Raw genomic sequence first — 27,564 nt, 5'->3', positions numbered from 1 at the left:
GGGTATTTATACTAAGGATTAGGTACATAAATTAGGGTTACAAAGGGCTTAAATGATGATTAAGACCCTTAAGAAAAGTTGAGAAAGTGCTCCTCTCGAAGGGGATGAGCATATCCGTTTTTGTGGTCTTCATGGAGTACGCTCGTCCCGAGCGGCTTGGCTGTGGGACGGCTGCACTGGAGAGGAATCCGAGCGGATTGGTGAGGGCGACGCTCGGATTAAGAGGGACCAGGACGAGCGTCTTAGCTACGGGACGCTCGGATTGTAGCAGGCCAGGACGCTCGTCCCGTGCACTGCGACGCCCGGATTGTTAGCCAGTCAGCTTCTCTTTTTTTCTTTCTCCAACAATCCTCAAGGATCTTGTTGGAGATGCAAGGATCTTCTCATCATTGCCTATTTACTTCATTATTTACATAGGCCTTCTAGTCTTGTCTTCACTTTGATGCTTGGTTATTAATTCGATCAATTTAACTCCATTTTGTCATGAAAATGCAAGGTTCTTACTCCTTTCCTACCAAGGGATCAAAACCCTCAAACAATATGCAAAACGAAAGATTAAAGATAGTAAATGACCCAATTATGCACTAAAAAGCATAGGAACGAGGCTAATTCGGGGACTAAATATGCTCTAAAATGAGTCACATCAAATATCCCCAAACTTACATGAGAATATCTTTCTTTCCCAAGCTTTGGTTAAAGGCTACAATAAGAAATCCATTTCTCCTAGATGTCTCATTAAAGTGGACATTAAGAAAGCTTTTGATTCTTTGCAATGGAGCTTTGTTGCAGACATGTTAAAGGAGTTTGGGTTTCCTCGGCATTTCATTAAATGGATCCTTGGCTGTATCACTGGGACCTGGTATTCTTTGAAGCTTAATGGGGGTCTTTTTGGCTTTTTTTCTGGTAAGGGTGGACTTCGACAGGGGGATCCTCTCTCCCCATATCTTTTTGTTCTTAGCATGGAAATCTTATCCAGATCTCTAAGAGTTCTTTGCCAACAACCTTTGGTTTCTTTCCATCCTAAATGTAGTAAGTTGAGCCTGACTCATCTTATTTTTGCTGATGATTTAATGGTGTTTGTTCGTGGGGATGTGCCTTCTGTGTTGGCTGTTCAGCAAGCCTTGACTTCCTTTGCTTCTGTCTCTGATCTCAATGCTAATGTGGAGAAAACTAATATATATTTTGGGGGAGTTGCTGAGGAGGTTAGAGAAGCTATTCTGACTACTACTGGTTTTTCTGAAGGAAGTTTTCGTTTTCGTTATTTGGGTTTGCCTCTAGGTTCTTCTAGATACTCGGTGAGTGTATATGATTCTTTGATCATAAAGATTCAGACTAAGTTGCAGCATTGGTCAGTCAAGTCTCTTACTTATGCTGGTAAGGCTCAACTACTTTATGCTGTCATTTTTGGTCTTGAGAACTTTTGGTGTTCAAGTGTTCTGCTTCCTAAAACTGTGCTATAGCAGATTAATCATTTAAGTAGGAATTTTTTCTGGGGCATTAAGGATGGGAAGAGAAAGATGCAGTTTAAAAGCCGGACTCATATTTGTGCTCCTTGGAATAGAGGTGGATTTAACATCAAGAATGTGCAAATGTGGAATATTGCCTTGTTTCTTCAATGGATCTGGAAGTTCTCTAATGGTCCTACTAGTCTGTGGGTAAAATGGCATAAAGAGTATGTCTTGCAAACTAATTCCATCTGGTCCCTTGCCTCCAAAGATCAGTTTTCTTCTAGCTTCAAGGGTATTTTGGCTGCTAGGGATGTATTTCTTACTAAAGCAGGTTCTAGCCAGGTAGCCAAAGGTCTGCTTGACTCTTGGGTTAAAGGTGGTAAACTTCTTACAAGCCAAATTTATGAGTATTTGCTTGAAGCACCACATCAGGAGGATTGGTATTCAGTCTTTTTTCATTAGAGAATAGTCCCTAGCCATAGAGTTACAGCCATTCTTGCTGCTCAAGGAAAGTTGGCAACGGTGGATAACTTGCAGCTTAGGGGCTTCCAACTTGTCAATAGATGCAGTCTTTGTAAGCAAGATTTGGAAACTCACCAGCATTTGTTTTTCAGATGCTCCTTTTCTCTGGCAGTCTGGACAGCTTTGCAACAGTGGCAGCATTTGTCCGTCAGAAACTCTGATTTGATTAAGAATATGAAATGGAGTTATGCTTCTAGTTCCCAGGTTGGTTGGGTTGCAGCTTGGTTTAGAATGACTCTTGCTGCAGCCATTTATGGTATTTGGATGGAGAGGAATGGGCGAATATTCAAGCATCAGGAGTGTACTGTTCAGACAGTGGTCACTAGAGTTAAGTACATTGTTGCAGTGAGATTGTATATGAATCCTCGATTTTCTACTTTTGTTGATAGGCTTTGTTCTTAGTTTGCTCATTGTTTGTGCTCATTGTTAGAGCATGGTTTGCTTGGGTCTTAGGCTTAAGCTGTTTGTTAGTGTGATATTTCTGCAAAAAAACTTGTAATTTCTTTTCTTTATGGAAATGAAATGATAATCTTTTGCAAAAAAAAAATATCTCCAAACCGAACCTTTGCTTGTCCCGAGTAAAGAGGTGACAAAAACTAGGACCTTTATTTAAACTAACCTACTAATATAGCCGATATGAGACAATTAGCGGGTCTCACTCCGCCCCTTCAAATCACAACAAGACAACCATGAGGTAAGATGCCTTCTTGCAAGGCAAGGTGGGTCTTGCCAAAATGACGACACATCCAAACATTAAAGCACACAAAATCAAGTAATGGATGCATCTACAAAAATGAATAGCCACTTTCCTCATCTAAGTGGCGGAAATTATCTAAAGGGGAAGCAATTCAAGGGTACATATTCCATTATAGATACGGTTTCTTCAAACTACTAAGCCTAGAAGGATACCAATAAATCACCACCAAGTTGTGTCAAGCTAGGTTACCTTTGTCCTCAATCGTTAAATGTTTTCGTCATGAATAGACTCCCTATGGTGTTAGAAACACTGGTGGATCGCGGAATTCCTCTTCTTGCCTAGACAAGAAGAAGGGTCATCCCCTCTCTAGCATGCACAAAAGTGGATTCGATGGAAAAGGGATCAATAGAATTTGAGTTTCATATGAGAGTTTGCTTTTGTTGTTGTTTTTCCCCCCAATTTGTGGCATTTGTCATTTGAGAACACTTTCTTTTTGCCATTTCTTTTGATGTTTGGCATTTCAATACTTGACAACTTTCAACTTTTCGTTGCATTTCTGTTTGAACGTTTTCAAAGCTGCCCCATTTGTAGTGAGGGGGCTTATATTTGAAGCTTTAGGAGTCTATTTTTGCTCCTCTTTTCATTTGATACACTTTGCAAACTTTTTCAACTTTTCATTTCATTTCTTGAACTCAAATTTTTGAACAATTTTTGTGCCCATTCCCTTTGATGACAAAATATGGTAGAATGTGGAAGATGGTTGCATGGTTTCAAGGGTCACCTTGGAATAAACGGTAGCCAAGGAGTTATCACACCACAAGGTACTTTTGACTAGGCCTTAATCCATGGGTCAAAGGATACTAGCATGATACATCCTAGGGTGTTTTACAAGTATTCTAACAAGCAAAGTCTTAAGAAGAAAAAGCATCTACAAGGGCCTTATATACACTTGTCAAGCTTCCCAAATAGACGGTTTCACAAATTTTTTCCTAAATGCAACTATATGCCATGATGCAACTACCATATATACAACCTAATGCATATGCTTCTACCAACTAGTATGCCAAATAATCTAGATGTAATCCTAATTTCACATTGTTTATACCGCATCAATCAAAATAAAGCCACATAGTCATTAACATAAAGGGGAAAAAGGAGATTGGAAAGATCATACCATGCGATCTTCTATATCCTCATATCTCGGATGTGGCGTAGTCGATCAATGTGAAAAGGATGAACAAACACAATATATACAAACTAATATATACAAGACTACACTACAAAGAAAATGAACGTGTTTTTGGATTTTTTAGTTTTTCAAATTTTTATGCATTTTTCGAAATTTTTCAAATTTTTTATATTTTTGTTTAAAAAGTCAAGTTAGAATTTCCCATCCCCACACTAGTATGGACATTGTCCTCAATGGCCAATACGATAGGAAATTATGTAATCTATATGAAAATGCATGATTTCTAAGCTAAATGCAAATTATATGACATATAAAAAAGAGTGAATGCAAATTAAGCTATGCTATATGATGTATGGTTTTTTTTTGTTATGTTGGAGAGCATAATTTAGATTAGCTCCCAATGCATATGCATAAACTTCCCCAAACCAAAATAGACATTATTTCTAATGTCAAAAATTGGGAGAGTTCATGCATAAAAATGATATCCATGAAATTACATTTGTCATTTTCGATTTTCAATATGGGAACAATAAAATGAACACCTCAATGTGACCGAGGTGTGAGTCCTCTAGATGATGCTAGGACTCCACAAATCATGATCAAGATAAAATTATAAGGAAAACAAGAGAAATAGACAAACCTCAATCTTCGCCCATGGCGTCATCACTATCATCTCCATCATCATCACCAACTTCACTTGAATCATCATCATCAACCTCCATAGAGCCGGAGTTATCTTCACTTGCACTTGAACTTCCCTCTTCTTCTTCATTCTCTTCTTCTTCTTCACCTTCTTGCTCACCACTCTCATCAACAACCATCTCCTCTTCACCCAAGTTACCACCTCTAGAAGCACTAGGAAAGAAGGTTTTCTTATCCGCCCAACTAGGAAAAGGACAAGATGGGTCAAGAAGTCCTTGCCTAGCAAGATGTAGGAGAGGCGGATATTGTGCTTTATAAGCATTGACTCTATCCTCATAAGCTTTCTTGTGCATTTCTTTCATCAAGAGGTCAAGTAGTCATTCCCCGCCTTAACATTTTCGGGTTGAAATTCATGGTAGGTGAATGGGTAAGGTGGGGTGATATGGGAGGAGGAGGGCTCGGCAATGTCTTCCCCTTGGTGTTGTATAATAAACTCGGCTTCCTCGGAGAGTGGGAGAAGGTAGTTGGGCCTATGAACATTCAATCGGTAAATCTTGCTTGGCAATGTGAAGGATTTAGCATCTTTTGTTAACCACCCAAATTTGTCATCAAGAGTATCATTCGTGACCCATTTAAATTTTTGAACCATGGTGGCTAGATCAATGATATGGCCTCCCTTAACCGGTTTATAGGTGTTATCCTTGTTGACGTTCCGGTTGAAGTGTTTTGCCAAATAAGTTACTAACCCACCATTAACAATAAAGGCCATGCCTTCTTTGCCACAATCAACATTGAGCCACCTCTCAATCAAAAGTTGAAGAATGTTGTACTTTTTGGTGAACGCTCTTCCAATGTTCAAGGTCGACTCTAGAAGAATAAATTCAATTTCGGTGGAATGGTTCGTTCCCTTCCTAGCAATCAAAGTATGCCAAACAACTTTGTGCCATATTCTTATACCCGGATGATGGACAAAAAGAGCACGACAATCATGATAAGATGTAAACTCTCTACCGGTAATAGCTTTCCATAAGGGAGCGGGATCATACTTGGTAGGTTTCTTTGTGTAGGTCGGGTTATTGCTAAGGCCAAAGACTTTACCAAACTCTTCAAAAGACAATTTCCTATCAACATTCTCGAGCCGAAATTCAATATTCCTTAGAGCCTCCACCTTGGTAACTTTCAAAGAGCTTAAGAACTCTAAGGTGAGGGATGAGTAAGTCAACTCTTGCATATTAAACAATGTACTCAATCCCATAGACTCGAAAAAGGTCTTTGTTTGTTCTAGGACACCCAATTTCGACAAGGTCTCTTGACAAATGAACTTGGTGGGCAAGATAGTTTTCTTAGCAAAGGAAATAAATTTCTTCCTATGGGAGTCGGAAGTGAAAATTACCTCCGGATAATCGGTTAGTTGTTCAACAACCGGAGTAGTAGAAATAGTAGCTTCCATAGGAGGATCTTGCTCTTGAATTTCCAACCTTGCATTATGAACTACCAATGCCTTTGATGCTTGAATAGCTTGAAGAGCTTGTTGTCTCTTAGAGAGGTTCTTCTTTTGGGGTGCCTTACTTCCACCTTTTGTTCTTGCCATGCTCCTTTACTTGGTAACACCAAAGAAAGCTTGAAATCTTCAATTTCTAGTAATACCCAAATCGATTTAGGATATTTGAATGTTGCCTTGTATCCCAAAAATCGACTCAAACCTTGAAGATGTTGGTGTTTTAATCACTTGTTGTTGGTAAAGGAGTGATTTAATTTTGTTTTGAGGAAGTTTGGATTTGATTTGGTTGATTTTGGTTGAGAAATTTGTTGTAGGTTGATGGAGAGAATGAGGGTTTTGGGGTTTTGGGGTATTGTTTATGTTTGAATGAATGAAAATGAATTGCGGAAAGGGGGTTTTTAAGACCCGTTGGATTTGAAAACCAGAGGGAATACGCGCAGCCTGGCGTCGGGACGAGCGTCTTTTGCCGCAGAATTGGTTCAGGAAAAATGCGCTGGGGACGAGCGTCTTATCAGCAAGACGAGCGGATTCTTGAGCTGGGACGAGCGTCCTAAGTTGGAGACGCTCGGATTCCTTTCCAGGGAGAAATCCCAAAAATTGCCTGTGAAAAGACGAGCAGATTTCCTCTGGGGCGACCATCCAGGCTGAGACGAGCGGATTCTCTGGTAGGACGCTCGGATTCTCAGTCAGACCCAAAAGTTGCTTTTCCCAGATTCTCAAGACGAGCGTGTTTGTCCCTGGACGCTCGGGTTTTCTTCAAGACAAGCGGATTCTCATTGGGTCGCTCGGATTGTCCCTCTGCCACACGGATTCAGGTCCATCCGTGGGTGCTTCTTAACCCGTGTCATTTTTACCCTTTATTTCTTGTGGCTTCGTTGTGGGGGTACTACAAAGGCTTGGATATCCTAGGAAAATGCTATCCCCACACTAAGGCAAAACACTACACATCAATAAACAATTGAGTCCCTCCCTTATTTCTCTCAAAAATGATGAAAATCTTGATCAAGGCATAGAAATTTAAATCCAAAGTTGACAAAAATGCAATACAATAATTAAAATGCAAGTTAGGGATTTAGAATATTTACAAGTAGTGGTTTATGGAGGACTCCACCAAACTCTCATTCGATAATGAGATGTCAAGGGGGCATGTTCAAGGTGTTGTTGATGTTACTCAACACCTTGAAGAAGTAGTCGAAAGCTTGTTCATTGTCATGATAAAGATCTTCAATAGACCTTTGTATTTGTTGTTCTTCATGGTGGTCTTGGGTCATAGCATTACCGATATAGGGATTGAATATCCCTTCAAACTCATCATCCCAAAGACCGCATAATTCGTCTATGTCATCACTAAAAAATGTCATGAGTTGATGAAGACAACTCTCCTTCTTTCTTATCTTGGCCAATGAAGCCTTCTTCTTCACTTGTCATGGGTGAGCTTTGCAAGCTCTCTTTGTTACAATTTCCTTATTCTTTTGTTGGAGCATCATCCACTTTCTTCTTCCATTGAAATTCCAACTTCTTCCTATTATCTTGCCGGCTATAGTGATCAACCATAAAACATGGCTCATGTAATCGGGGAGCTCTCATTGTCTTGTCAAGATTGAAAGTGATGGTTTCATCTCCCACTTGAAGGGTGAGCTCTCCATGTTTTACATCGATCACCGCTCCCGCGGTGTGCAAGAAAAGTCTTCCTAATATAATAGGAATGTTGGAGTCTTCTTCCATGTCAACAATAACGAAATCCACCGGGATGAAGAATTTGCCAATTCTTACGGGCACATATTCCCATACCCCTAAAGGTGTCTTCTTAGATTGATCCGCCATTTGAAGTGTGATATTAGTGCACTTGAGTTGTCCCATTCCTAGCCTCTTGCTTACCGAATATGGCATAACGCTAACACTTGCCCCAAGGTCACATAAAGCTTTGTTGATCGTGGTGTCGCCAATGGTACATGGAATAGAGAAACTTCCCGGATCCTTTAGTTTTGGAGGTGAACTTCCTTGTAGGATGGCATTACTCACCTTAGTGAAACCAATAGTCTCAAGCTTCCGGATGGATTTCTTCTTCGTAAGAATATCTTTCATATACTTTGCATAGGCCGGAACGTGATTGATTAATTCCGTAAATGGAATTGAGACTTCCAAGTTTTTTACAATCTCCATGAATTTTCCAAGTTGGTCATCAAACTTAGGCTTAGCTTGACGACTTGGAAAAGGAAGTCTAATCACAATAGGCTCCTTCTCTTTAGCCTTCTCTTCATTCTCCTTTGAAACTTCTTGAATGGTGGGTTCTTCTTCTTTAGAGTTTTCAACAACTCTTTCCTTGTCACTAGCATTCACAACATCTTCATCAACGGGCCTCTTCGGCCCTTCATACCTTGTACCACTCCTCAAATGGATGACACTCACCTATTCTTGTCTTGGGGGATTACCTTGAGGTGGTAATTGCCCCTTTTGTTTTTGTGAACTTGAAGATGCCAATTGAAACATTTGGGTCTCCAACATCTTTGTGTGAACTAGTATGTTGTTAATGGTGATGTCTTATGCTTGGCTATCCTTTTGCATTTGAGTGAAAAACTCTTGTTGGTTCTTTTGCATTTGGAGGACCGCTTTTTTAACATCAAAACCTTGGTCATTTGTTTGATTGTGTGGAGTTTGATTTTGGTAACCTTGGTTTTGGTTGTAAAAGGGTCTTTGAGCTTGGTTTCTCATTAGAGGTGGGGTGTATGTTGGTTGAGGGTTTTGAACATTTTGGCTTTTGTATGAGAGGTTGGGATGGAATTTGGTGTTTTCATTGTAATAGTTGGAATAAGGGGTACCACTCTTGTATGCTTGGAAAGCATTCACTTGTTCACTTGTTCCCCTACATTCACTTTGGTCATGCCCCAAAGTTCCACAACTCTCACATACTCCACTTGGAATTGATGAAGATGCCACCATGGCATTCACATGTTGCTTAGATTTGGAGGCTTCTTCAAGTTTAGCCATAGCCTTCTCAAACTTCAAATTAATGGTATCAATATGAGCACTGAGTTGAGCGCCCATTTGAGTAATAGAGTGAACTTCATGCTTTCCTCCTCTACAAGCCTTCCGAGGTCTACTATATTGTGAGTTATGGACCGCCATTTCCTCAATCTTGTTCCATGTTTGATTATCATCAACTTCGGTAAACATATCATTTGATCCCATATTGAGAATGTTCCGGGAGTCTTCATATAGAACATTCTAAAATTGTTGTACCAAGAACCACTCGCTAAGTCCGTGATGAGGACATGAGCGACAAGTTCCTTTAAATCGCTCCCAAGCTTCATACAAAGATTCTTCATCCCTTTGTTTTAATCCCGTGATTTGGTCTCTTAGCATGTTAGTCTTTTCCGGAGGATAGAATTTTTTGTAGAAAGCAAGTGCCAATTTCTTCCAAGAGTCAATACCAAGAGTAGCCTTATCAAGGCCCTTTAACCATTGTTTCGCGGTACCAATCAAAGAATAAGGAAATAAGACCCATCGAATTTGGTCTTGAGTAACTCCGGTTTGAGAAATCGCATCACAATAATCACAAAAAGTCTCCATATGAGAATGAGGGTCTTCACTGGGCATCCCCCCAAATTGGCTTCTTTCGACTAATTGGATAAATGCGGATTTTGCAATGAAATTACCGGTCAAATGTTGTGGTGTCGGAGTACCATTTGGTAGGTTCTCCTCGGTTGGTACGGAATGTGATGAAAATTTAGGCATTGTGGGTTGATTTTGGGGTTGATTTTGTGTTAGGTTCTCCTCTCCTTTTCTTGAAAAAGGGTTGATGAACTCAATATTATTTGGTTGAATATCCATAATCTCACCAATACCTCTCATAGTATTTCTAGAAAGTCTTCTATTGTTGGTCAAAGTCCTTTCAATTTCAAGATCAATGGGTAACAAGTTACCTTGTGATCTCCTAGACATGAAAAATATCAAACAACTTGAAAACAATTAGAACAAACCTTAAGGAGTTTTACTTCTCCAAGGTAGAGAAAGACACAACTAAAAACAATCAAAGAAAATCAAATCAAGTTAACACCGTCAACTGCGCCATTTTTGGCTCGTCGGTTTTGTCACTCGTCGTCAAAAGTTACTTAGACCAAAACAATATTTATAACTTCACAAACTACTCTACTATTAGTAAAGAGTTAATTTAAGGTTGGATCCCAAGGGATGGGTATTGATGTAGGATTTTTGATTGCAAATGGTCGTGTCTAAGGGTGTCACAATTTGGGTTGAGATAAGAGATCACTAAACTAAATAACAATGTAAATAAACAAGCAAGATGATTAAAATGAGATGTAAACAATTGATTAAAAGCACTAGGGTGTCATGGGTTCATAGGGGATACATGGGAATCGATCATACAAACATATTCTCAAATTATAAGCAAACAATTATTGCTGTGATACGATCGAGTTGGTTTATATCTAACAATCCTAGGAAGGTTTGGGTCCCGGAGCAGAATCGATTAGATTATACAACACCTACAAGTCGACTTAATCCTCCCTACTCAACTATATGCATGGTCTAATGAGACTCGAGTTGGTTTATGTCTTACAACTCTCATTGAAAAGGTAAGTGATGGGTAAAAAATGCAAGGATTCATAGGCTCGCATTTCATCAAACATAACATGTGTGGGGTAATATCCTTATAAAACCCTTAAATTTTAGGACTATAACGTAAATTTAACATGCGATTTATGGTCATAAACGAAAAACAATAGAGAAACGATAAAGAACAAGAATCAACCTCGGGTCCTTTGAAATGCGGCCTAAGAACAGAAATCAAAGTATATTTCCTCCTAATCGTTGCACCCAAGACCGTCTGAGACTATGCCCCTTGTGCTAGAAATACTCTCTAATTGACTTGCAATATTGAGAGAGTTTTGTGTGAATTTTTGCTAGATGTGAGATCTAGGTTTTTCAGAGAAGAATGCTTTCAAAAACTTAATTTTCTTTCAAATGAAAATGAGTTAGGGCAAAAAGAGGAGAAGCTCTCCTTTTGTTCCTTCATTCGGCCGTGAGTTTCATGAAGGGGGAAGTGGGCTTTCCACTTTCTCCTTATTTTTAACTCGTGGTCCGACTCGATTTCGCTAAAATGTATATGACGGGTTTTATTATAAATCGTCATCGGTTATCGGTTATTAAAACATCGACTAGTAACATGGATTAGTCGAAATATTAATACATGTCCGACAAAGACAATATTGTATAATTAATTCAATATACATCAATTAAATATAATCGTTTATATTTAATTTACGAAATAACCGCTTAATTCGTCTTAGCCATTATTATTTAATCCGTATTAAATAATTATCTCAACATCGCGTTTGACTAATTATTAGTCAATAACTCCGACTAACCGCTTAGTCAAATTAGTCATCAACATGACTGTATTTTCATACCGTCACATCTCTCAAACGTATCCTATAGGTGTGACTTTTAGGGACCTTTGATCACCGCCATCTGCATGACAATAACGTCAAACTTATCTAGCAAGCCAACCGTTATTGATAAACGTGGACCAACCGATAATAATACAAAAGTATACCCTTTGATCCTTTTAGAGATTTAAATGTTATTGCACTAATCGTAGAGGACACCACCCAACAAGCTCCCACTTGTCCGTACAAGTGTATGTGCAATAACGTTATCCGCACTAACCGGAGGACACGGCTCCAACAAACTCCCACTTGTCCGTACAAGTGTATGTGCGATAACCGATTCTCATATTCATTTAAAATTTCTCCCACTCAATGTAAAACAATTTGCGGATCCGGATCCGCAAAGGTCGTATTTTACAATCGATCCAGATCAAGCGTGGTTTCCCGACTAGAGAGTAACTCAACTGATAAAACGAATTCGTATTCGAGCATGGCCATGCATTTCGATTCTGACTCCTCGAGTGGCCCCGAGAAATATCGAGTACACGATAGAAGCTGAATATTTCCTTCAACTCGACTCCGCCGATCTAAGCACAAACATGAAATGACCCGAAAAATCTACTTGACCCCGATTCACGGATGACCGTGAGAAAGAAACCAAAGTCACCCAAAATCTGCCTTAGTCTCAAGAGACAGTTGATAGTCAAAAGAATCGACTCTTAGGATCACCATGGAGGTCCTATCCACGACCTGGCACCGAATGTTATAAAACATTTAGGACTCCATGTCGATGTCACAATGTGTCCTACGAGATATCCGTATAACTCGCCTCTCGTGATTGGTCACCAACCTTTTGACTTATGGCTCGTTGAACCCACCATCAACCAACGTCACAAAATAATTGCCAGAGTTATCAGCTCACGTGGGCAATTAAGGACCAAAAATATAATGTTTGTTCAGTTCACTTTGTGGTGTTCAAAATTGTCGTACAAATCCACATGAAAAACAAAATATATAAATATCAAAACGATGATGTCGTATAGAGTACAAAAGAGAATGAATCTAATCCATAAAAGAGTACTACAACTCAGAACACGTTTAATTCCCATGGAATTAACATGCCCTTCATGCTTATCTTGTCGTAATGGTTTAGTGAGAGGATCTGCTATGTTATCATCTGTAGCAATCTTTTCTATCACTACCTCCTTTTGCTCCACGTAATCTCGGATTAGATGAGCTTTCCGTTGTACATGTCTAGACTTGTTGCTAGACTTAGGCTCCTTAGCTTGGAAGATGGCACCTCTATTGTCGCAATAGATGGTGATCGGGTCATTCGAACTAGGCACTACGAGATAGTCCTTGTAAGAATTGACGCATCCATATCTCGCTTCCTTTGCGAGCTTCGGACGCGGCATAGTACTCGGATTGATCGTAGAATCTGTTTGTAACACTTTGTTTGGAACTCTTCCAGTGATCAGCGCTATTAAGAGTAAAAACGAATCCGGATCGAGATTTCGAGTCATCTTGATCCGTTTGGAAGCTAGCATCTCACAGAATCGGTTCGCATAGCTTTTTTTCGCCTCCATAAGTCAATGCCCAATCTTTAGTCCTCCGTAGGTACTTAAGAATGTTCTTGACACCATCCAATGTGATTCACCTGGATGTTGTTGGAATCGACTTGTCATACTCAATGCATATGCCACGTCCGGACGTGTGCATATCATGGCATACATGATTGATCCTATAGCCGAGGCATAAGGAATCCGTGTCATGCGCTCTTTCTCTTCCTGTCTCTCGGTGCCTCGAGACTTGCTCAAATGCACCCACCGGGAGCCATAGGAAGGAACCCCTTTTTGAGTTAGTCATGCTTTGAATCTCTCTAGAATCTTGTCTATATAAGACTCCTGACCGAGAGATAACATCCGACGTGATCTATCTCGATAGATACGGATGCCCAAAATTCTTTGTGCCTCACCCAGATCTTTCATCCGGAAATGGTTTTTCAACCATACTTTCACCGAAGTTAAGAGAGGTATGTCATTCCCAATCAGGAGTATGTCATCGACATACAATATTAGGAAGACAATCTTGCTCCCACTCGACTTGATATATAGACATGGTTCCTCGACCGATCGAGTAAATCCATTTTCTTTTATCACTTGGTCGAAACGATGGTTCCAACTCCTAGAAGCTTGCTTAAGTCCATAAATGGAACGCTTAAGCTTGCATACTTTCTTAGGATGTTCAGGATCGATGAAACCTTCGGGTTGTACCATGTACAACTCTTCCTCCAAAAAACTGTTTAAGAAGGCGGTTTTCACATCCATCTGCCAAATTTCATAGTCATGAAAAGCGGCAATCGCTAAGATAATCCGAATGGAACGCAGCATGACTACGGGTACAAATATTTCATCGTAGTGCAAACCTGGCACTTGGGTGAAACCTTTAGCAACTAGTCGTGCTTTTTAGATATCTTGTTGACCTTCCACAGAATGCTTTATCTTGTAAAGCCATTTGTATTGAAGGGGACGAACCTTAGCAGGTAAGTCAACAAGATCCCATACGTTGTTCTCATACATGGAGTCCATCTCGGATTGCATGGCCTCAAGCCATAGCTTTGAGTCAGAACTAGTCATGGCACCTTTATAGGTTGCGGGTTCACTACTCGTTAAGAGTAGAATGTCATCTATGTCATGTTCCTCGACCATACCAATGTATCTGTCCGGAGGAATAGAGACTCTTCCCGACCTCCTAGGTTCCTCGGGAATATTAACACGCAGTGGGATTGAAGGAACTGGTTCCTCCAATGGTTGCTCGGTATTTGGTTCGGAATCTTCGACGGCTCGAAGGTTCTATCACTCTTTGCATTCTCGAGAAACTCCTTCTCTAAGAATGTCGCACTAGCCGCAACAAATACACGTTGTTCGGTTGGCGAATAAAAGTAATGACCAAGTGTTCCTTTAGGATAACCTATAAAGTATGTCTTGACCGATCGCGGGCCGAGCTTATCCTCGTGTCTCCACTTGACATAAGCCTCGCAGCCCCAAACCCGTATAAAGGACAAGTTAGGGACCGTTCCCTTCCATAGTTCATATGGAGCCTTGTCAACAGCTTTAGACGGACTTCGGTTAAGTATTAGAGCAAATGACGAAGAGCATAACCCCACAATGAGGCAACACGGTGTGACTCATCATGGATCGAACCATATCAAGTAGTGTTCGATTTCTCCGTTCGGACACACCATTCAACTGAGGTGTTCCAGGTGGAGTTAACTGCAAGGCAATCCCACAGTCTTTGAGGTGTTGATCAAACTCGTGAGAAAGATACTCGCCACCACGGTCTGAGCGCAGTGTTTTAATCTTTCTACCCTGTAGGTTCTGTACCCGATTCTGGTATTCATTGAATTTCTCAAAGGATTCACTTTTGTGCTTCATTAAGTAGACATAGCCATATCTACTTATATCATCCGTGAAAGTGATGAAATACCTATAGCCTTCTCGTGCGGTGATTGACATAAGTCCACACACATCCGTATGTATGAGTCCTAATAGGTCAGCAGCGCGCATTCCAACACCTTTGAAGGACATTCGAGTCATCTTACCAATGAGACATGATTCACACGTGCCAAATGATTGAAAATCAAAGGCCGAGATAGCTCCATTCTTTATGAGCTGTTTTACGCGTTTCTCATTAATGTGTCCCATACGGCAGTGCCATAGATACGTTTGATCTTTGTCACCAACCTTTAACTTCTTATTCATTACGTGCAATATTTCAGTGGTCCGATCTAAAACATAAATTCCATTCATGGAGACTGCCTTGCCATAAATCATATCGTGTAATGAGAAAATGCAAGTATTATTCTCTATTACAAATGAAAAACCAAGTTTGTCAAGTGCGGCCGAAATAATGTTTTTAGAAAGACTGGGTACATAATAGCGGTTATATAAAAATAACTCAAATCCGCTAGGAAGCTGGATCACGTATGTTCCTCTCGAGACGGCAGCCACTCGTGCTCCATTCCCGACACGCAGTCCACCTCACCCTTTACGAGGGGTTCGATGTTTCGAGCCCCGCACATGATTACACGAGATGAGAACCACAACCGAGATCTAGTACCCAAGTTCCGTAACTTGCGTGGTTAATCTCAATCATATGAATAAAAGTAGAAGAGGAAGAAGACATACCAACAGGTTTAACGCGGCCTGCTTTTATGTCCTCATGGTAAACAGGACATGTACGCCTCCAATGCCCAGTCTTGTGGCAGTGATGGCATTTCATGTTTTCGGTCTTGCTCTTTGTCGTGCCTGATGAGTTGCTCGACTCACCAGGCCCACTCTTACCTGATCCCAACTTCTTAAACTTCGGTTTACCTACTGCTAGGTCTGCCTGAGCTTTTCCCTTACCCTTGCCCTTGTTTGACACAACGAGAACATCCTGTTTCAAGCTCCCACTAAACTTCATATCCTTCTCGGTCTGTATGAGTAGGGAGTGTAGTTCATGAGGACTTTTCTTCAAATCATTCATATAGTAATTCGCTCTAAAGAGCGCAAAACCATCGTGGAGTGAATGAAGCATGCGGTCAATCACGATGTTCTCGCTGATTTTACAATCAAGCGCCTCCAGTCTCTCGACATTCTCAATCATGCTGAGAATGTGTGGGCTAACCGGTTGGCCCTTCTGGAGTCTCGCATCAAAGAAGCGAGTGGTATGCTCATAGGTCACGATTCTCGGTGCTTTCGAGAATTCCTTAGTGAGCGTGGTGAAAATCTTGTTTGCACCTTGGGCTATGAAGCGTTTCTGCAAATTGGATTCCATTGCAAAAATGAGTACGTTTTTAATCGCACCCGCTTCCATGACGAAATCGTTATACTTGGCGATCTCGTTAGCTCCACCGTGGGGCCTGGTTTGACGGGATGGGCTCTGTCGGATATTTGAGCTTCCGTCAACGGCAACAGCGGCAAAGATTTCCGTAATGCCGCCTCCCGGTCCGCGAAGTTTGATCCATCATTCTTGATCGAGTTGGTGATTCATCTGATTCATGAAGATCCGAAGCCAGGACTCACGGTCCAATGTGGCACTTGGCATTGGGTCGTCAGCACGGCCAGCCATTTTGTTATTAGCGGTTTAAGTGATCGTGATCTACACTGAAAAAGAAAGGAAAAACAAAACGAAATAAGCAACTCATAGAGGTGATTTAAGTCTATTTAAAATTCATTTTGATCGTGTAGACTTATTGCACTTGCATAATTGATCTCCCTCAAGAATTATACAAGTGATCCCAAGACTCAATTTCCGTAAATCGATAAGCCAACTGTTTAGCTAGTTCTATCGTTAGAACTCTTGGTCGATAGATTTCCGTAAATCCTATCTATAGTCCACCATAATCACAGGATCGTACGAGTGACCATAGTGTTGAGATAAAATAGGTCAATCAGTTCCAACTTACCCGACGTAGAAGGGGTCATATTATGCCTACCGACGAAGAAGGGATTCATTGGAGTTTGACCTATAAAGACTATTCTCAATTTTTGGTTATACGAGGAAGATCCCATCAACTTAGTTTTAATTCATTTTAAGTGAACGAAAAACTAGCATTGCGTGAATGAATTAATTTAGGTGATGGCTTATATATAAAAAACGTGTGATATCTGTATATCATAGAAAACTAACGCGTGACCTCTATATGAGTCAGTTTTCATGTAATTATTAGGTGGTTTGGTTTTAGGCGGAATATGATGCAATCTATCGTTACGATAAAATAAATAAAAGAATGCAAAACGTAAATAAAAGTCCTAGTGTGGCCTATCCTAGTAAAAAGAACATAATACAACTTTGGAATCCACCGTTGGACCCGAGAAGCTTGTCTTGATGTTCCATCTTTGTCCATGCAGCGGGAGTGAGCATCCGATCTCCATCTTTGGTCTTCTCAAAATTACAATTAAAATTTACAAAAATAAACCTATTTACATTCTAAATTAAAACTGTAATTACAAGGAAAAATCAAAATGGAGATGCGAGATCTCAAAATACAACCAAGACCGTGTTCCATCATTACGGTAACACGTTCTACTATGGCCACACTAAGTTACAATCGTTTGTAAAAATTAAATACGTAATTAAAACATTCAAGGCATTCAAAATAACGATAAATAAAAATGCATCAACTACAAAAAATTTATTCGTGACATAATTCCGTAATTATGTTAAATTTATCCAAACCACCTTTAATAATTAAAATTATGTGACAAAACCGCTTTAACCAACTTAATTTTAATCCATGATAATCCGTTACTTTAAATCGCTTTAAAATAACTAAATGGTACGTGAGTGAACCGTTTCACTATCAAGCGAATGCATACAATCCGTATTATGCATATGTTATGGCCAAAAAACGAAAAAAAAAAAAAAAAAAAAAAATTCAGCTGCAAATGCCGAGAGCACCAAAAAAAACAAAAACACAATTTTTTTTTTCTTTTATCTCACGGCCTGACCGAGAGCATCCCCAAAAAAAATTTTTTTTTTTTTAATGAATACCTCAAGCCGTGAGCCATATCAGGCCAAACAAAGTCGATTTTACAAAATCAATTGCAATTTGAACATAATCCGTATTAAAACAAAAATTACAAAAGACAAATCTTTAACATATTGCTATGATTATCGTTTAAAATAACAATATGCAAAGAACAAATCAAAAAACAAAATCAGACGATTGAGACTGATCAGCAATAAGCCGTGTGGCACGGCTTCCAATGCATAAAAAAAAAAAAAAAAAACAAAACCAGCTGGGCTAAAAAAAAACTGCCGAGGCAAAAAAAATGCAGCCGCACGGATTTTTATGCAAAAAAAATTATCGATTCAATTCGTTTAATGAAAATCACAAAGAAAAATTTACGTGGCCTCGCTCTGATACCACTTGTGGGGTAATATCCGTATAAAACCCTTAAATTTTAGGACTATAACGTAAATTTAACATGCGATTTATGGTCATAAACGAAAAACAATAGAGAAACGATAAAGAACAAGAATCAACCTCGGGTCCTTTGAAATGCGGCCTAAGAACAGAAATCAAAGTAGATTTCCTCCTAATCGTTGCACCCAAGACCGTCTGAGACTATGCCCCTTGTGCTAGAAATACTCTCTAATTGACTTGCAATATTGAGAGAGTTTTGTGTGAATTTTTGCTAGATGTGAGATCTAGGGTTTTCAGAGAAGAATGCTCTCAAAAATCTAATTTTCTTTCAAATGAAAATGAGTTAGGGCAAAAAGAGGAGAAGCTCTCCTTTTGTTCCTTCATTCGGCCGTGAGTTTCATGAAGGGGGAAGTGGGCTTTCCACTTTCTCCTTATTTTTAACTCGTGGTCCGACTCGATTTCGCTAAAATGTATATGACGGGTTTTATTATAAATCGTCATCGGTTATCGGTTATTAAAACATCGACTAGTAACATGGATTAGTCGAAATATTAATACATGTCCGACAAAGACAATATTGTATAATTAATTCAATATACATCAATTAAATATAATCGTTTATATTTAATTTACGAAATAACCGCTTAATTCGTCTTAGCCATTATTATTTAATCCGTATTAAATAATTATCTCAACATCGCGTTTGACTAATTATTAGTCAATAATTCCGACTAACTGCTTAGTCAAATTAGGCATCAACATGACTGTATTTTCATACCGTCACATCTCTCAAACGTATCCTATAGGTGTGACTTTTAGGGACCAGTTGATCACCGCCATCAGTATGACAATAACGTCAAACTTATCTAGCAAGCCAACCGTTATTGATAAACGTGGACCAATTGATAATAATACAAAAGTATACCCTTTGATCCTTTTAGAGATTTAAATGTTATTGCACTAACTGTAGAGGACACCAGCCCCAACAACATGTGCATAAGTTGAGATCACAACAAGCAAGTAAATAAATTATGTGAACATATTAGATTAAGCATGAATCATCCCCCATGTTGGTTTCCCTTAATTGCCCATTAACCCTAGTTAAGATGACTACTCACTCATTATCAAGTTTAACATGCTAACAAGGTTGTCAATCATACTAGCAAGACAAAACATGATGAATAAATGAAGATGATTAACAATAATTAAAAAGGGATTAAGAGAATTATACCTAATGATGATTCCAAAATAATAAGCAAAGAATAATAGAAGTACTTGATGATTGATGGAAGGTTGTCAATCCTCCAAATAATACCTAAATAATCTTCAATTACCCAAAATAAATGATGAACAATAGAGAAATTAAGGAAATGAGATTTGTATTAATGCTTAATTAAGAGTTGATTACAAGATGAAGATGAGACTAGAATAACATAAAAAGAGTATATGAAGGACATGGCAATCTAATCAGTACAATGGGGTATTTATAGTAAGGATTAGGTACATAAACTAGGGTTACTAAGGGCTTAAATGACGATTAAGACCCTTAAGAAAAGTTGAGGAAGTGCTCCTCTCGAAGGAGATACGCATATCCGTTTTGGTGGTCTTCATGGAATACGCTCGTCCCGAGCGGCTTGGCTGAGGGACGGTCTGCACTGGAGAGGAACCCGAGCAGATTGGTTAGGGCGACGCTCGGATTGAGAGGGACCAGGACGAGCGTCTTGGCCACGGGACGCTCGGATTGTAGCAGGCCAGGACGCTCGTCCCGTGCACTGCGACGCCTGGATTGTTAGCCAGTCAGCTTGTCTTCTTTTCTTTCTCCAACAATCATCAAGGATCTTGTTGGAGATGCATGGATATTCTCATCATTGCCCATTTACTTCATTATTTACATAGGCCTTCTAGTCTTGTCTTCACTTTGATGCTTGGTCATTAGATTCGATCAATTTAGCTCCATTTTGCCATGAAAATGCAAGGTTCTAAAATGAGTCACATCACTATCATTTGACGATAAACTTACGACTGTCATAAATCGTTCCGCGTACCAAACATGCGGCCCAATCATTAGCGGGTGGCTTGCGGGAGGTGCAGAAATGAGGTATCTACACTATCATAACTTAATTTCGTACTCCCCATATCTCTATTGCAAAACACATTAATTCACATGGTTTAGGGATCACATAACCGCATATCACTTAGATATAATGCTACAATTTCAACAATAATTCAACATTTAATTGATTAATACACAACGATTGCAAACTTTCTCATATTTATTGAATAACATGCAACAGTAAATCCCTTTATTTCACGCATTTCATACAATCATCCATATTGGGTCATAATTACCCAACTCCTGCAGCAATTACATCTCATTCTATCCTACTTAAGAAAAAAAGTTATGTCGTCATAACCAAAAGCAATATTAAAGATAACAATTATTATAAGACAATCAACTATTACCCCACTCTTCAAATATCGCTCAAGGGAACCGGTTCAAAACCGAAAGAGTCACTAGTACGAATTAAGGCTAGCTTCTTAACTGCACTCTGAGGGGCTCGTAACAATTTCTACCCGGCGTTCATTTTATTTAGACGCATCTTAATTTCATTAGATTCATTTGTTTTAGGCCAGAGGATCGTTCTCTCTGATGCCACTTTGTAACACCCCCATTTATCCAAGAGTCAGTACTAGAACTTCCCGATAATTGAGAGTGTTATCATCCCGGAATAACCGAGGTAGTAGATAATCAAAGTGAATGAAACATAGTATTTATTTAAATTATAAAATTTTTTACAACATAAATTCTCAAAGTATTAAAACAGCGAAAGTAAAATACAACTGAAGACTTCTAAATAAGTGATCTATTTCTAGGTCGGTCTTTCCAAGTCCTCACGTCATCCCATGCTCTCATCTGTCTCATCGGTTACCTGCCAATTCTGCTCCCCATTACGGATCATCACAGGTGTCAAACGAATACACGGTCAACCTCACGATTGAGGAGGATAAATAATCAACAATTAACAAATATGCAAAATGTATGAGTATGCAATAATTGTCATGGCCTTCTACTGAGCTCATCACCCGAAACACCCACCCGCCAATCCCTGGCCGGGTACACCTCGATCATTATCGAGAAACCAGCTTAACAGCTGAGGTTATCCGGAGACAGGTCTGCAGAACTAGCATGGGCCTTTAAATCACAATCACAGATATCCAACCGATATCCAACTGATATCCAACCTAAAATGCATATGCCATGCACATGAATGCATCTCATATCATAACTTAAATCATATACCAAACCGATAACAAGTGTATAAACCATGCTTATGAATGTAATAACAATTTACAACTCAAATATGTCATAGTTCATATAATAATGCACCCAACAACATAGCATCCAAATGGGACAATTATAAGAAAAACAGATTAATTATCCTACCTCGAAATAAGCAAATCTTGACTGAAATTATCGCATTAGAAATACTCCACTTCAAAATCGTCACCTAAAACAGTAATATTATTATTAAATATATTATTCGTATTATTTATTAAAACACCATTTATCGCAACTTATTATCTTTATTCTTAATGCTCGTAAAACGCATCGTTATAAAAATATCCTTTCTTCAAAAATAATATTAATAATATTCATTATTAATAATTATCCTATGATTATGAAAATTACGAATTAAGAAATACGAGTTGCGAATTAAATAGTTTATTATTTACAAATTATGGAATTAGGACTTATTATATTATAATTACAAATAACGAATTACGAAACAACGATATAACGATAAAACGATATAACCACCTACCACCCGTGTCCCTTAAACAACCCAACCACCACCATTCCCACCCTCGACAGCCACCAACTCCACCGTGGCAGCCCCCTTGCACCACAGTGGACCCCTCCTGACACCACCAACCTCGTCGACTCCAATAACCGTGCACAACCACCATGGTTTAAACCCCCTTAAACAAACGCCCTCTCACAACCACACCCCCTTCTAAACCCGACACCAACCACTACACTGAACCCCACCACCTCTGGCCACCACCTTCGTCACCGCCAACTCATGGTGGTTCCAGGGGTGGTCACGTCCTTCTCTGAAGTCCCCTGTAAACGCCACAACTTCCTCCCTAATATCGTCTTCACACTCGCACTAGTGCTCCCCTGTTTTCTGTTTTCCGGCCACCATCACCACAACCCACTACCAACGACCACCGTGACACACTCCCCGAAGTCGACTCAACCACCAGGTTCCAACCCACCATGCCCTAGTCAAGTCGGTATTCAAAATGGGTATTAAAAACGGGTTCACCACCCTTGTTTTCGCGTCCCTGATCCAACCACCGTGGTGGCGCACTTTGCCACCACCGACCACCATTGCCACCATCTTGGTCAACTCCTCCCCTCTAACCACTACCCATAAACCCAGATCAGACGAACCCCTAACCATGGTTCAAAACCCGATTGAATGCTCCCCTTTACCACCCGTGTATACCCCTATTTTCAATCAAACCACCATCTCCACGGTGGACGACACCAGTCAAGGGTTGGTCAGGGTGGTCAAGGGTGGTTACTACTTAGCCTAGGGTCTGGGTCAGGTCACTCGAGTCAGCCTAGGTCTAGGTTTGGTCGAGTCTAAGGTAGGTGAGCGATAACTAGTTTATAAAATCGATAAACGATGTATAATCGTACCTCGAATAATTCCCGCCTCAAAGTCCTAGCTTTCTCCCTCTTTATCTCCTCAAAATTTCAGAAAATAATATGTTGAATGGATGTTGAAAAGGTAAGTGGGGAATGACTATAAATTAACCTTGTAATTATCATTATAAGGTTCAATGAATCGTTGATTCTTATGCTTCGTAAACTGCTACATTCAAACCTCGTAAAACTTGTAATTGATCTCGTAAAATACTCGGTCTACCTAGTTATTATACGGTTCATACCCTCATTCCCAACACCAACTCATTTTATCATTTAACGAACTCATTACGAAAAAGCGTAATATATATTAAACACAGTTATCTTAATTATCAAGCACTTATCGTAATTATTAAATACCGTATATATACATATATATATATATATATATATATGTAAAATTATTTCTAATTTACGAATATTAAATATCATACGTTTATATAATTATATCTAATTTACGATAGTAATAATATTTTATTATTAAGAGCTATAAAATTAGAGCTATAAAATACGGGGTATTACAAAGGATATATGTGATGGAAGGTCGTTTTAGAGGGATGGAAACGGATGGTGTATAGTGAGCTTAGATCGAGTTATACCGCGATGTGTAGATAGTGGCCGGGTTTGGGAAATTGGATTATTAAGAGCTGAGCCTAGTGTGTAATTTCCTTGGGCAATTAACGGTATGAAACGAATTTTTGTTTCTAGAGATGTAAAAGGGAGATGCAATTAATTGAAGAGTAAACGTTGATTGTGTGGACTGATTGGTGGCAAGTGTGAGTGAGTAGCATGATGAGAGAGGACCCATGGTAAGAAAGAGTGAGAAGGTACTGATATGAATTAAGGGAATTTGAGTTTTCGAGCAATGAGAAGGTAATCGGAGCACTAAAGAGTTAGGTAGTAGGAATAAGGAGCTGAAATTGTTAATTGATTTTGTTGAGTGTAAAGGGAAACGAATGAGGGGAGTAAACTAAGAGAATGTTGACCGGAGTTATGCGATATGGAAGTAAGGAATCGTCGAGATGTATGATATTATCATGAGGGTGTCAGTTAATGGTTATATAGGAATTTCAGGACTACATGTTAGTTAGGTGACGATACAATTAAGGATAGAATTGGAATGAATGCTGAGGTAAATTTTGTTGACAGATTTGTTGTTTGTTAATTGGGATGTTAACCGAAATAGAAATGAACTGTTATGTTTAGAGGTGAGTGTAAGAGATTTTTTATACAAAAGATGGTGGTGTCGTGATGTTAACACTAGTAGTTAAGGATGACGTTAAATAGAGAAGATAGCCGTCCTAGAGAGGTTGATTTTGTGGAGGCCGGATTGGAATATATGGTTCCGAGGGAGTATAAGATGTGGATATGGAAGGCGTCTGTTAGTAGTTGGGTATTAATGGTATGGTTACATTTGTCAGGAGATGATAGTTATGCGAATGGGAGAATGTGTTATGAGGGGCATACGAGTTAAGCTCGGGCGAGAGGTAACCTTTATCAGGTGGTAACTTACGTGATCAGGATTGGCTAGTTAGATTTGATTATGGGTCTATGATATGTGTAAGTGTTTGTGAGGATCGGACCTCACGAGCAGTGGTATAGTGTGATAGTCATAATGTTGTTATATGAGTGTTCTGTGTTATATGTTGTGTATGGTAACCTAATAGGACGGTTTTTAGAAAGGGTAATGGCGGTTGGAGGAGTCATGTGATGATTGTTGCGTCGAGAGTCTAGTTTTGAGATGATGTGGTTGTTGTGTTTCGGGTGCGATCCAGGCACGGTACTCAGTGTTACGATGCGGGTACTTTCGCGATGTGGTGTGGCTGTTGGTAATGGTATTACGATGCCGTCATCGGTTGTGGTGGAGTAGGCGGGATACTTATAAGACGAGTTTTCGAAAGTGTATACCAGTTTTATAGATTGTTGTTTTGTTTACTGCTATTTCTTGTGAGTTTCGGTTTGGACATATAGACGGTTGTTTTATTTATTGATGTTTCTTACCAGTTTCGGCTAAGAAGGTGTTGAAAAGTGGATTCTTTTGGCCAACGCTTTTTAGAGATGCACACACCTTGGTGAAAGCTTATGATAGATGCAAACAGATGGGCAACATTTCAAAGAGGGGAGAAATGCCTCAAAACCCCTTGCTCTATTATGAAATCTTTGATGTGTGGGGTATTGACTTCATTGGGCCATTTCCCGTGTCTAATGGGTATACTTACATTCTCTTGGCGGTGGGTTAGGTCTCTAAGTGGGTGGAGGCTAAGGCCACCAAGACCGATGATGCAAAGGTCGTTAGTAAATTCATCAAGTCTAACATTGTAATCTATATTAAAACTATAAAAAAATAACCGCTGACATCATCCTATGACACATGTCACTCTCACGTTAATTTTTTTCCCGCTCACTCCACACAACCCTAAAAACATTTTCTTTACTGACTAATTAGCCGTCATCACTCTACAAACCCTAAAACATATTTTCTAAATTTCTATACTAAACATTCCTCTTAACCCTAAAGATATGACGCTTAAGGTTTTTCTTATTTTTATCCTGCTATCATCGCTCCCTCTTCTCCATCACACATCATTCATTCAATTGTTTCTATCCTCTTCATATTCTTCCTCCCATCTCCCTGTCATCTGGATCCTTCAGATTTTACTACTCCTTACGATTTATTGGTTGAGGAAGCAATTAGCAACGACTTTACCAAGTTGCTATAAATTACAAGCTATAATTAAAGAAGTGATTAGTATCTGTGATCTTTTATAAATAATACTCCGTAGTTGATGCAATTTCAAAATGACGGTGTTATTTGAGGTAATTTCTCCAAACTATCTTCGATTTATTTCACAAAAGATTTATACACTGGCGTCTAGATGTGTCTTTCTTCGTCGCAGCGGTGTGGCGTGGCGCAGCCCATATTTCTCACTCTCCGTCTCAGAACTATTCTCACGAAATTTAGATTTCTCTACTCAAATTTTAGAATTTTTTTGCCCCTTTGTTGGTAATCTTCTCTAGCCTCTATGTCTACTCAATTAGTTTCATCTTTGGTCGAAGTTCTTATCACAACTTTCATATGTGGATATTTAAGAATGAATTGTAACTCTCAAGTGGCAACTTTTTATGCTTAATTTGATTATCATATCTATATATAACTATAATAGAAAAACCATTGGACACGTGTCTTAACATGGTGCATTCTATTCCCGCCAAAGCAGTCTGCACTATTCCTTATGGACTATTGGACTCTACTGTTGCAGTTGAGCGGCCCAACATTGATCTACACGCGTGTCCTATCCCTTCAGCCACCTAGATTTGTCCACTAGGCACTAGCTAAATATTTTCGACTCCAAATTTTATACAAATGTGCTTCATATTAATTTTGTACTCCTTTTAACATTTAAATGGGTTAAGTATCATTTTCCATATTCATAAAAACAAATTTGTTATTTTTTCCCATATATTTTACTTTTATTTTATTTTAACTACTTGACCCGTTTTAAGTTTAAGACGGATATATCAGTCTTAATCAAGAATTTGTGTAATTATATCAACTTAGCAGGTTATTCTTTGTTGTGATTCTTGCATTTTTTTTATTGCTTAAACACAATGATTAGCGATAGTTCAACGAAAATTGAGTTAATTATTTTTCCAATTTTTTGTGTATTGTGGTCCTACCTAAAATTGAAAAACGAAATTTTCTAATAACTTACTCCCTTCATACCACACCAATGGTAACATGGACCACTTTTTGTGAGGAGAAAAGTGAGTCCATGTTACCATTAGTGTGGTATGGAGAGAGTATTTTTCATTTGAACAAGTCATTATATATTTCTACTAATAGATCCATTTTTCAAAAAAAATTGTGTATATGTACTAATAGATCCATTTTACAACCTTACAAGAAACTAACCGAATAAGTTTCTAACGAGTTGTTTACGAAATCACTCGATTACACATACAATTCATAAATTTTTTTATAAGATTATTATCACAACCATTTATTTATATAATCCATTTTTGTACAATAGTAATATTTTTATTTATCTTTCATTAAAATACTTCTCATAAACAAATGATTGGAACACACGGGTTGTGAAGACCAGCTTATGGTAGAGGCGGGGTTTTGTTAGGGTGGTCGAGTGATGGTGGACCGCGCGACAGAGGGAGTGTGAGAGATGGGTCATAGTGTGGTGGACTGATGGCGTTAGGAGGGTGGTGGGTCGCGCACATTATCGGTGATGGGAGTCCTTTCATTTCTATTTATGTCTCCTAGGCGAAATCCTCCTTATTTTTGCCCTATTTTTCACACATTTATTTTTGGGAGAATGCACATGGTGCCCTTGAGGTTTGCCATTTTGCACGATATACCCAAAATTTTGATCCGGAAAACCTTAAGAGGTCATAATTCGTGTTTAAAAAATCAAAATGTGACGGGTTTTTTTTTCATATCGATCGTCTTTTCGAGAACTACGATTTGGAAAAAAAATTAGTCGTATTTGGATCCCGTGGCTAGGAGTTTTAGTA

The 27,564-nt window shown here is 39.0% G+C and overlaps 1 non-coding gene and 1 pseudogene across 1 annotated transcript; both read left to right on the top strand.

Annotated features, from left to right (window-relative positions):
- The window catches only part of LOC141619876 (amidophosphoribosyltransferase, chloroplastic-like), a 212,834-nt pseudogene that overhangs the window by 125,837 nt on the left and 59,433 nt on the right, over window positions 1-27,564 (top strand).
- On the top strand, window positions 9,256-9,362 carry LOC141624539 (small nucleolar RNA R71). The gene has a single exon (XR_012534345.1). It is a non-coding gene; the product is annotated as a small nucleolar RNA R71 (small nucleolar RNA).

The sequence above is a fragment of the Silene latifolia genome, chromosome X (genome assembly GCF_048544455.1).
Source record: "Silene latifolia isolate original U9 population chromosome X, ASM4854445v1, whole genome shotgun sequence".
Taxonomy (NCBI): Eukaryota; Viridiplantae; Streptophyta; class Magnoliopsida; order Caryophyllales; family Caryophyllaceae; genus Silene; species Silene latifolia.
This window is presented reverse-complemented; position numbering and strand designations above follow the sequence as displayed.